Below are 13,358 nucleotides of genomic sequence, written 5' to 3'. Positions count from 1 at the left end.
TCACACAGGACGTCCTGGTATGTTGTGACTGTCAAAAAAATCCTCTAATTTTCTACAATTATCATTCTGCTCGTATTTCTCTTTAAGCCATTTTTCACATTGTTGTGACTCTTTTCATTGTCAATAAGCATACTTGCTGCGACGTTTCTTAAGATTATATCCCAGACCATTTAAAACAAATGCATTTATATTGTAAAATAATAAATTGCATGAGCAGGATCTTCATGTTCTGAGCGGATGTAAACTATAAAATATTGCTCAACCTTGCTTTTAAGATCTCTTTTATGACTAGACAGCAATATAATCTCATAAACGGGTGTAAAACGGGTGTAAATGCTTATTTGAAAATTACATATTGCTCAAACTTGCTTTTGAGATCTCTTTTATGACAATACTGCAATATAATCTCATAAAGGTGTAAATGCTTATTTGAAAATAATGTTAAAACAATAAGCAAGTGACCCTAAAAGGACCGTTGCCATAATGCAGATGTTTTAATGTCCACAGAACTGATAAATATTCAAAAGGAAATGTGATTATACGTCTCTAAAAGTGCACATCTATATTTTAAGATCTTTTTAGCATATATATATATATTTTTTTTATTGTTTAAGTGCTTTGTGACCCTGGTCTAGAAAAGCGCTATATACATATTTATTACTTACTGACTTACTTTTACGTTTAACAGCAATTCTTTCTGAGATTAAATTGAAAAAAAAAGACGTACACTAAAAATCCATCCTTTAATAAATACTTTTCTACTGCTTCTGCAAGGTTGGGTTGCAGAACCAGTTATTCTGGAGCACATTAAGGGTTTCTTCAGCTGGCCAAGACTTGAAATCCTAAACCATGATGTGTTAGAAGATATCTATGCTCTCATGAGTGATTTCTCTCTTCACTTTTGTCACCCATGATCAAGATATAGTGCATATCATGAAGGAGAATTGACAAAATAACTGTGAATTATGGTGAAACAATGAATTCATCAGGAATGCTTTAAAAAACACAGATTATACAAAGCCTGTATCGCACGTGTCAACCTCAAAAATCCGATGGCCAAATTTGACCTGTCAGCTTATTTAATGCAGCACAAGAGATTTAAATACATAGAGTTGGTTTTTAAAAAAAATCTAGATAACATTTGCTTTATGATAACAAAGAACTAACGAACCAAGCAAATAATGAGTTCATGTTTTGTTTAGATTACCTGTTTAAGGAAGTACAGTTAGAGATCATTCAATAAATGCAAACTTTGTTCGGCCCACAATTTCTCTTGTTTCCTTCTTTATGTGATTGAGTTTGCCTTACTACAAAGATATGTTTGGAGGGAGGCATCAAAACATGCTCAGGTCTTTACTAAACCAAAAAAATCTCAGTTGGTTTGTAAGAAGTTCTAAGCCACCTTTTCTTTTAAATTATTATTCACATAAATGTGACTAGCCTTGCAGTATTGAAGTCATCTGTTATTTTTGGATAAAGGATAGCGGATAAAGATAGAACATGTTCACACTCTGCCAAGTTATGTTTTCTCGACTTCTGCATTCTCTATCTGATTAATGTACATTAAGAGTTCCACTGAAGCATTTAAACTTTTTATTGTACCTGTCGATCATTCATGTCTCTTTCAAAACAGCCTAATTTCAGAGCTGTCAAAACTTGTTAGATCACATTTGAATACTCTTCTGACTTTTGATGCGGCTACAGGTGGAATAACTGGATTGACTGGAACTCATATAATGAACATGTGTGTCTTCCGTCTCTAGTTCTCTGCATTAAGCTTCTGATCAGTCCTACATAAAAAGAGATTGATGCAGAATAACCAACATGTAGTGCTGGTAGTGCATATATACACTACATATCGTGTATTTACTTATATAGTTTTACATTTAAACTAAGCAGAAAATTTGAGCGTAAAGAAACAGCTTAAAAAAACTTTTTTTCCTGTGGCCCTCTTGATGCAGCTAAGGTACTGTGGGCAAAAACCAGGCGGTGGGAGGAGTTTGGTGAAACCATGGAGAATGACTTCCGTATGGTTTTGAATATGTTCTGGAAAACCATTAGACACTGTCGTCAGTCTAAAACAATTAAAATGAAGTTAATTCAACCATAATAGGTTTGCAGAAGAAAAAAAAAAGCTAATCAACCTGATGTACTTATATAGGGAGATCTTTTGAAAATATCTTGCAACCATGAAAACAAATCAAAATCAATGTTTTATGGGTTCAGCACGTGTGTACTGCAGGTGCTTTACTCTCTGTTGAATTGGATAAATCATTAGCTTGGTTATATCGTTTAATTTCATCAGTCACTGTTCCATTCGTCTTTCATGGAAAATCCTAGCAGCCTTTAAAAAAACTATGTCTCTTAGTTGAGCTGGTAAACCTCGTAATAACACTAAGTAGCGCCAGGCTGTCATTACATCGTTATTACTGCAGAGGGCAGCATTTATCATCGGTGTCCGTAAGACGTTCAGCGCAGTAAAGTCCATGTTCTCAAATAAAAGTAAATTATAAATGCGTTTAATTAGAGTCATTAACCGAAACGGTTATCTTGTAAATGCATGATGAGTTCAACCAGACCCGTTGCTGCCCAACAAACTAATTTAAGACCATAAAACGTGTAGGATTGTTGAATTGAGTGCTGAGAGGAGCTGAGGTTCATTAAGCTTGTGTGGGATTCTAGCATAACGACTGCAGCCCATGATTTACTGCATCCACTTAATGAATCATTGTGCTTAATTTCTCATTAAGGAGTGATTAATAAATCCCCCCGTGAACTTGTTTGGCTGTTAGGAAAGTAGCCCGAGGGCACGAGATGAATCCATCCGTCAACATGGAGGCCTGCGCAGAGGTCGCTGGAGGTCATCTGCTGCACGACTCCGCTGCGTGCGTGTCGTGTGACAAGGAGGCTGGTATTTGAATAATTTGATGGGCCGAGGTTTTTCTTTCTGGCTCTAATGAGACGTTCCGAGTGACGGCCTCCAAAAATGATCACTAAAAATAACTGGGGCGTCCTTCATGGGCGACTGGCTGCCACCTCGCTCTCCCCCTCTCCCCCCCATTTCTTCTGTCTGACTTGTCCTCGCTGTACACTGGAGGTGTCAAGAAGGATGAGGACAATACTTCTGAGATCTGAGAGGTAATGATGGCGCCAAGACGTGTAACTGAGGTATACTCCAGTACTGAACATTGTTATGTATCTTTACTGAACGTTTTGTTTATTTCAAACATTTACTCCTAAGAGCTAAATATTATGCAGCCAAATTGTATCATTTATTATTAATTATTATAAATCCCGACTCGACTGAGTGTTTCTTCATCTTTAAGATGAAAAAACATTGTTTCTTCACTGACCTTTACTGTCTACTATGTCCTGGTACAGACTAAGAGTGACGATGAGAATATTTATGGTACTGGTCATCAATCCTAATTAAAAATTAAGTCACATTCAAAGTTGTGAACTAATGTATTCTCATTTTTATCTACATTTAAAGAGTAGCACTAACATGTGCTTCTCTTATTACACAAAAAAGTAAAAAATCCTAATAAGTAAGTAAATGAAAATGACTATTAAAAAAGGAACCAAAAGACACAATGTTTTGTCATCCCAATAATATGTCCAACTAGTAGTTGAAAACGTCTGATTGAAACGATAAATAATAAACGTCCCCATGTCTTTATTCGCCATACAAATCACAAGCAGGTGCTTGATTCTTCCTAAAGTGGGCCAAGTGAGAACCATAACTAAAGCAATGACGCCGTTTTTTTATAGATTCTACCATAGCATCATCCGTCACCCCCCCCCCCCCCCCCCCAGCCGCCACACCGTGAATGTCACCTTCACGTCTTGGAAGGTGACCCGGCTCCCCGCTATCAATCACCCGCTTCCAGACCCCAACTTGGTCAAACTGATCACAACTGGAGCTTTCATTTATTGAAGCCCAACCCCTCACTTTGACACAAGCGTCAAGCCTCCATTTATGAGTTTGTTGGCTCCGTCCGGACGTCCAGAGTGGTGTTGATCGTGCTAATGATAACGTGTCAGCGGTGACGCTTCGTCTCCCGCCGTCCTGCCAAAACCAGAAGACGCTACAGGCGGATGTTGTTGTCCGGCCCGTCGGTGATTGATGACTCTCTCTGTCGCGCTGCTTTGATTAAGAGTCTGGTGATTTATCTCCGCGGCTCACAATCTCATTAGACTCTCTATATACACTCCACAAAAACTGTGTCGTCTTCCCGTGTGATCCCCGGGAGTGCTCGAGCGTTATCTTCGCATTGGCTGTTGTTGCTCTGAACGAATTCCCAACAACTCCCTTCCCGCCCCTGATCAGCCCTCTCTTTTGTAGGAGCAGGAATTGAGAGCTATTTATTACATTATTGTGTGATGGATGCATGTGTCTTCACTGGGGCTGCCTGTGTTGTGTATCCATGGCTCTCTGTGAGTAGAAGGTGTGGCTGTATGTGTTTATGTGCGTTTTTGTTTTTTTTGCTGATAAAATATAAACAAATGTGTGTAAATATGAGTTGAGCAAAATCAAACCTTTTTGGCGGTTTTCTCTTCTCGCTTGTCTTTCTTTTGCGAGTTACTTATCGTTCTGATCTATTTGAGAAGGTGAGGTGTAAGAAAATCTATTTCATTAAAGTCATAGTTCAAATTTAAAATTCACTCATTTTCTACTCACCCTCACGTCGACTAAGTGTTATTTTTTAGAGTAATCTGTTCCAAAAATGGATGTCCATGCTAATGAAGTGACTGATGCTCAGTTTCACAGCTGTAAACGGTATTAAAACGCAAAATAATCAATACTAAAATATAGTTTTCACATAAGATATGAACCTGTCTCATTTCTACGTTGATTTGGATGAACAAGGAAAGGTGCTTGGATTCTTGTCACGCACAGATTCAAACATGTGAATATTTTTGTCCAGGTTTGAGTGTACAACCATTGTTGGTAGGAAACCAATGCAATTCTTAGTAAATGAGGCTCCAGAAGTTTTCTTACTCACAGAGGAAAAGTGTGCAAATATGAATAAATATGCTACTTTCTTGACTGCAATATCCAACTCTACTATCCTTCCATCATTACTGGTTATCAGTCCAACCAGTCCATTCAATGCAAGTCTCAGAGTCAGAGTAATGTATGTACTTACTCATTTTCAAAATTATCAATATCAATTATTATTCGATTTATTTATTTTTTGCACTTCCGAACTTGTTAACTATTTAGCATATGGTTCTGTTAATGGTAACATGAAATAGGAGTGGCTATTTTTGCATTTTTCTTGTTAATAAAAATATTTAATTTAAATCTGGAGGTATTTTTTCATCTTTTTCATCATCATTTATGTATCGGATATTTTCCGGAGTGTAGTTATCGAGTTGAAAATCTAAGTGCACTACAAAAAACAAAAAAGAAATCGACAGAATTATTACAATTTTTTCAGAATTATTCCTCATTTTGAGGCTTCAATACAAGATGGACGTTACGAACGCTGGTATTTGAATGTTTTTCAGTGTCTTTTTGGGACGAAGATACGGAAAACGAAGAGATTTCTAACACAAACACAGAAGGACGTCATAAACTCAGAGCTCAGAAAAAAGGAGACTCGAACATCACCTGCCACCACATTCTGTAGGTCAAATTTAAATGTCACAGCTCTGTCGACACACATCACAAACAATCTCGCGACAATACTTGGCAGCAGCACGTTGGATTAGTGTCAGTGCTGCCGTCTCAGAGCAGGGAGATTGTGGCTTCTAGTAAAATCTCAACTTGGATTCATACAAGAATGATAGTTTAATATTTAAATGTGTCACACACAAACAATCCCTATGCTTTATTCCAAAAGATGGGCTAGCTCACTCCAGTTTTCAAGTCAGTTGTTCTATTCATCTCATGTAAATGTATGTTTTTTCATTTACTTAAAAAGATGTTTAATTTACTGGCTATTTACATTTTCATAATGCTCTGATCATGTAGAGGAAGACAGAATAAAACCCTTTACAAGCAGAAAACAATCCACACTCCAGGAAAGTTCATCTTCAAGTTCATTCTTTACACCTTAAGCTTCTCCAAGGTTTATATTTTGAGTACTTCAAAACTCCAGAGAGATCAAACGAAAAACCTGCAAAATCTTAAGTGGAAGAAAGGAAACTTCTTTCAGCCTTTTCAGCATTGCAGCCCGAGCTTCCTTCTTCCTGTGCTTCTTCGGCAGACTTCCTGCCTCCTGTTTTCCCTTCGTTGTTGTCTCTTCCTCACCGAAAGGAGCTATTGTGAAGTGTGAAGACAACATTAGGAATTAAAAAACACCAGTGGTCCTCAAATAACCAGGGAGCCATTGAACTGACAAGAGGGAAAACTCGTTGTTTGAATAAAACTTGGGCATTACATTACAACAAATATTTACAACAATAAAAAGGCCAGCTGTGTTCCTTTTTTTTTTATAACGGATGAATCAAAAATAATGTACAGGTATTTATTTAATTAGCTTTATTCTCTCTTCTATCTATTAACTAAAATCATGAGGAAAAAGTTAATGTCCTCTACATATGTTTTTTTTGTTTTTTATTATAATGAATAGTCGTTATTTGGTATGTTATTTATTTTCACAAGATATTAGTTGATTAAAATATTATAATTTAATTTCCATTTTAATTGACAATCATTTAATAATAGAAATCATTGTAAATAAAATCATAAATTTGAATTTACTGTATTTCATCTGTTTTCCCCCCAACCTTTCATATCTATTTTCAAATATTTATAATTACAAACCTATAACTTTGTCGTCACATTAACTATTTCAAGATGACTCTGTTGGTATACAACGTTCTCTGTAAAATACATCACCTCAGTCGGTACTGAAGCTAAAATGTACTTTTAATGAGCAGCAAGACTCCTTGAGAGCCGGGGTTTTCTACTTTCTATGATGATCTTTTATCTTTTTTGAGGCTTCAGAAAACTCCATTTTCCACATTTGGGCAACATTAATTTGCGTTTACATGATCGGACAAATATTAAATCCCCATTTTTACCACATATTTTCGTTGCAGAAAGTTCAAAAAAATTGTGAAAAATTAACGTCTCTGAAATCGGGAAATAATGTGTTAAAACCATAGTTTAATATCACGCAAGTAGATGTTTCCAAAATGTTGAAAATTTTGTTTTCTGAAGTCTCAAAAAAACGGGAAAATGCGACATATATTCGCTACAGAAAGGATGACCTGGATGATTCAGGTAGCAAGCTGATGCGCTCATCATTTACTTTCATGTCTTAACAGCAGAGCTCAATCTGTTGCCTCCTGCTGCCTCAGAAGCTCAGCGCTCCACGCGTGATGCACTTAGCTTTGTTGTAAATGAGACGATGGATTTGTTTTGTCTTCCATGTTCACACCAGAAGGTTAAGCCTCTGTGAATTCCTCAGCCCTTCTCTCCACTCTCTTCCTCTGCAGGGTGGAGTGACTGAAGGAAGTGGGGGGTATCCTTCCTCTCCATGAAGACCAAGCAAGACCTTCAGTACACTCTTAGTCTAAGTCAGGGGTTCCCAATAAGTCGATCACGATCTACCAGTCGATCGCGAAGCTGTTGCGAGTAAATGTAAATACAGTGTTATTGATAATAACCGTGTAACATTTACACCGAAGCTCGTCTTAACTCACTTACAATAGTTTGACTCATGTCAGAAGTGTTTTAAATTAACTAATATTAACTGTAAGTCCAGTTTGAATTCATGTTTTTATTTAGTTTTTTTTCTGATCTGAAGCTGATGGTTCATTCCAATGCAGTTGACATATTTAAATAGAGGCGTGGAAAGGGATGAACCTGTCTGATTTTTTACGTTGATTTGGATGAACAAAGCGAAGGTGCTTGGATTCGTGTCACGCACTGAACATCTGAATATTTTTGTGCACATTTGTCTCGGTTGAGTGTAGAACCATTGTTGGTAGGAAATCAATGCAATTCCTAGTACAGCTCCTGAAGTTGTCTTACTCACAGAGGAAAAGTATGCAAATATGAATAAATATGCAACTTTCTTAACTGCAATATCCAACTCTACTTGTTTATGCAAGTCATTTTTCTATAAAGATGATTCAATCCACACATACTTCCATCATGACCGATTATCAGTCCAATCAGTCCATTCAGTGCAAGTCATCTGAGTAATGTTTGTACTTACTTATGTTGAGCAAATTTGATGAAGGTAGATTTTTTGGATCATTTCAAAAGTAGCTCACAAACAAAAAGTGTGGGTAACCCCGGTCTAAAGTTTAGTCTACTAAAGTAAACTCAATGTTCACTGTTCTCTATCCTATGACCAGCAACCTTAAGGCTCACTTATCTCCTTAACCTTCTTCCTCTGTTCAATCATCATACAGTAGATCATCCATTACCGTCGACGGAATCTGAAGTGAGGTTTTACGACAACAGAGCTGGCGCCGTCAACAGTCTTGATCGTGGGCTTTAGGCGTATTTTTAAGATTATCAGCTGCCAGACGCAGAAATGTTCAGTTTTTAGATGCGGGAACCATACTTGTTGGTCAAACACAGGTATGTAATGCAAACTTTTAGTGTTTTGGTATTAGCTTGCCACGACAACAAAACAAGTTCACATTAGTGCTATTAACATTTAAATGCTAATATTGTATCAATTAAATATTAAAGTCTTTAAGCATGCCTAGCCAACCACATGCTAACATAACAAGTTCACATTAGCTTTAAAACAGTAACTTTATAGGTTTCCCAGGTATAGGCTCTGAAGAGTATGTCACTTGTAGATTGTGGAATTAGAGGTACATGAAATATTTTAGTCACAATAGATGCATCCAGCTTCAAGGCAAACAGGCAAGGACACGGTCTTGCTTCCAAAGTGTTGTTTGTGTTTTGTGGATCGTCCATTGACCAACACTCAACAGTGTGTATCTAACAATAACATATGATTTCTGCCACTCATCACACACTTCCATAATTATTTTCACAATTTACTTCTTAATAATTACAATAATACAGTTGCCCATGAAAATAAGTAGTATACTGCACTTGAAGTAGTTAAGTAAGTAAGTAAGTATATTTCATAAAGTATACTTGAGAATAAGTATACATCAGAGTACTATTTTGAAGTATAGTATGTCGAAAGTGGACTTCAAGTGTACTATTATCAATACTATCTATGTAAGTACACTTAAAAATAGTTCCTTTTGCTAATGGCAGCGTTGCCTCTCAAGCTGATCACAATAGAGCTTGTCAACGATATTGGTCTCACATAACAGCTCAGAGGGTATTATATGTCTCCAGGGACAGTTTGAGAGTCCAGCAAAATGCCTTCACCTTTGACTTGCGGAAGTGTGCACAGCATGTGACAAACTGAAGGCTCGGCGGCCCAATCTGGCTCGCCTAGTCTATTTATGTGGTCATGAGAATTTACAAGCTCAAAGATGGACATACAAAATGCAAATAACCCCCAAAAAAGAGGGACTGAGCAGAGAAGAGTAAATTCAGGTATGTTTATTGTGGTATGGATTTAATTGAAATTGTAACTAACAAAAGGAGCTGACATTTTGAAAGTCTCCCCTACTTGTAAATATACCAATACATATGGATATCATTTCATCAAAATTGGGTGTTCTCGTATTTTCATGAGGGTCTTCTTCCCCCATAAATGCCCCTTTTCTTAAACCTGATCAAATTGACCTCCCACCCCCTTAAAACTTCCCTGAGATGTTCAAGCACTTCTGTTGAACGATTTGGGAGAATATCAAAAGTTAAATGGGGGAAACAAACAAACACTTACACACACATACATTTACTATTATATATATTCAAATTGAGCTCAATATTTAATCAAGTTCCACCAAAAACGACGTTGACATTTTTCAAAGTATGCTTGCAAAAGGAGTGAACAAAATTGTCATTGAATTAGATGAACGATGTTGATGTGGGTTAATGGGTAATGATATAGGAAAGCTTTGATACTAAATCACTTCTTGTTTAGACTCTTACTTCCTTACTTCTTCCTGTTAAAGGAAACCGACTAGACTAATAGACACCAGAGGTACAATCTTCATTTAAAGAAGACATTAACTTTAGATGTTTTGGCTCGTAGATCGATTGGGATTGACACCCTAGGAAAGCTAGGAGCTGGATAGACTTTGGGTCTTAGACTTAAGGTCTATCCAGGATAGACTCAAAGCTTCTTTGCAATATGTGTGAACAACCAACTAACATTCCAGAAATGTTGGGATGATAAAACAATGTTCACCTTAGAGTGGAATATACAATGTCCATCTTGGGACTCCAATCAGCTTTAATGAATGTATTAGTGTAATGTTGATCATCGTTCCGTTAACTTTTGTCCACTTACATCGATCCATCTCTGATGAACACACAAGGATGATGGATCTATTACACACCCGTCGCTGTGGCGCTCTCTGTCACTCTGCATCCCGCTGAATGATTGCCAGGTTTGACTCCCACCTGCTAGCTGCAGGAAATTAAATGTTCCAACAACGTAATAAACAGAGTGAATGTTGGTCGGGGTTCAGAGGAGGAGGGGGGGGGGGGGCAGGTGTTATCATATTAAACCACAGTCCAGCGCCTCGCAGCTCACTTCATCAACCACTGATTTGCAAACATGAACCCCGGCTTTAACACCATGCTGCTTGTCCGCCAGAAGACAAATGAGTATGAAGTCAAACATGAACTTCAGTGTGTTGCATTATACATGAACTCTTGAGGCTCTGTGAGTCTCCTACTGGTGTAGAGTTCACTCTGTATCATTAAACCTTAGACTCTTCTTTCTCTTTACAATTCTTTCTTTAACAGATAATGTCACTCCCCGACACGTGTTCACCAGCCAAAGAGAAGTCCTCAGCTTATTGTGTCTTTGCTAAATAGCCCAGCAGCTCGTGTATTAGTGATGTAATCGGCTCTAGCGGCAGGAGACAAATGAAATCATTAGCCTTAAACTGCAATTTGAAGCAATCACGGTTGATTGTAACTCGCTATTTAGATCTTAACTCTGAGTACAAAGCCTTTATAGTACTTTTACTGCCACAATTATCTGTTTTCTCGAGATAACAGACACAACTGTACTTTGCTTCGAGATATAATAATACAAAGTGCTTACAATAAAGCTAACAGGAACGATGCTTTTATATTTTGTACACAAATTTGTGTGCATGTTTTTAAAATTGAGGGAACAGAATAACTTGACAACATATTTTAAGATTATTAAAACTTCGAGGTTTAATGTAGTAAGAAGATATAAGCTCTGAATAAGCATTACTTCTGCGTCTGTGACAGTAGAGATTTCGATTTAAATTAAATTGTGAATTCAATATAAATATGGGAAAATAAATCAATCTTTCACAACTGCAATAAGAAAAAATAGTTGACTGAGTTGAATGAATGAATTCCTAACTCCCTTTTTTTATACAACATTTTCCAATGTGTAATTTAGATTTGACTAATAACTATTGTACCAAAATATGTAATATATGAAACAAATAAAGTGCATTTAAAGAAATAATCACAAATAAAAAGGTGCATCAGAATTATGAAAATGAACATGGACAAATAAGGCATCTGGTCATAATGTTAAGGTGGTTATAGGACAGTTCCAGATTAGTTTGAATCTGTCATAAATTACAGCAGCGGTGGCTGCACCGATAGGAAGCTTTGGCAAGATAAAAGCTCTATATATCTGCTGCTTCTAATATTGTGGTTTGAAAGCAGCTCGGTTTAGTCAGCACTATAAAAACACACAAACGGATCAATGTGACGTTTCTTTAATATTGCCTTGCAGTGGAAACATAAACAAAGACTCCACGGAGGTCTGGAAGACCCTCGTATATGTGGGGCGTATATTAAGTCGTTCCTGCGTTGAGCTGCAGCTTCGCCGCCGGCTCCATTCTCAGGTGGATCTTCACATGATGGGCTTTTTATAGATTCATCTAAATCTCAACCGCATGGCAACTATAGTACCTCCTGAACTCTGCCGCCTCCAGTGTAAACTCTGGTCGACGATTCATTTATTTAATATCAACCTCTCAAGAGGAGATTCATTAAAGCAGAATCATCTTCTCAGTTCATGAACCTATTTAATGTTTCTAAGGTTGTGAAAACTGCCAAAACAGAGATGGTTGATTCACTTGAGCTCTCCTGAAATATTTTGACTGGTTTAACCAGTTTAGACACTACAGTAGTTGAGTTTCATTACAGGTTTTTGCTAAATACAGATTGATCAAAATGGAAATAAAGTTACCCGTAGCATCAAAATGATCACATGACACACACAATGATCATATGATGCATATCATGTCCACATCACATTAATAATTGATCACATTACAAAGGATGAAATGATAACCACAATGTTCACAAAAAGAAACAACTTAAGACACTTTTATTCGTGCAGGATTTTCCTTGATTTTCTGAGACTCTTGTGTTTGGCTCGGTTTTGTCTTGACCTTTTAGCATATATTTTATGGAGTATTGTTTTAATTAGTTATTTTTTAAGCGCTTTGTGACCCTGGTCTGGAAAAGCGCCCTACAAATTAGAATTACTTACTTAATTACTTAACTTACAAATGATCAAAGGACATAGATACAGACAACATAAGGCTTACCTTAATAATACATAAAACTCAATTTACGATTGTAGTACAAGTATTGTCTTCAGTAAAAAAGGAAAGTATGAATGAGGGGCAGAAAATTTATATTCAGTTTTGTTTGATAAGCTGAAAATTGTTTAAATGCACTGTAAAGAGGATAATGTTTGATTGATTTTTTACACTACAGTTAAAAATGGTTGATTGTATTTCAAATATGTTGAAATTGGTGTAAAGGACAACATGAGAATGGAAACTGCTCAATTATGCCGTTGGGCTCACTCGTGTTATGTTAAAGTAGCCTTTCAGGTGCGTTTGGAAACAAGAGAAACAAGTTCAGAGCTTACTATGGAAAAATGCTTTATGGCAAACAAACAACCCCTTGGGCACTCAACACTTCACAAGTATGTTCTCCACATCAGCGATCCAGACATGCTAAAAAAATGTGTTCATAAACACCAATTCCAGATTAAACCCTTAAAGCAGCTCTTTCCGATTTTAAGTCGAGCGATGCCAGTTGTCTAAAGTGGTAAAGTTTAGCCCGACGGGAGACCACATTTCCCATGAGCACTCACTAAACATCGCAGAAGTTGCCCTGTCCCAGTTTGCAACAGTTGGCGAATTTCCTGTTTCCAGACTTCCATTGACTGAATGAAGGATGGACATCGATGAGGTAATGAATCAGATTGTGGATAATGAAATATGATATGCGTTATGACGGCTTTGTAAATAACATAACTTTAACTTCGTTT

General features: G+C 37.0%; 1 protein-coding gene across 1 annotated transcript in view; it reads right to left on the bottom strand.

Moving 5' to 3' along the window:
* Positions 1 to 13,358, bottom strand: part of zbtb40 (zinc finger and BTB domain containing 40) — a 390,649-nt gene that overhangs the window by 120,576 nt on the left and 256,715 nt on the right. The window lies entirely within an intron of this gene.

The sequence above is a fragment of the Callionymus lyra genome, chromosome 10 (genome assembly GCF_982586985.1).
Source record: "Callionymus lyra chromosome 10, fCalLyr1.hap1.1, whole genome shotgun sequence".
Taxonomy (NCBI): domain Eukaryota; kingdom Metazoa; phylum Chordata; class Actinopteri; order Syngnathiformes; family Callionymidae; genus Callionymus; species Callionymus lyra.
This window is presented reverse-complemented; position numbering and strand designations above follow the sequence as displayed.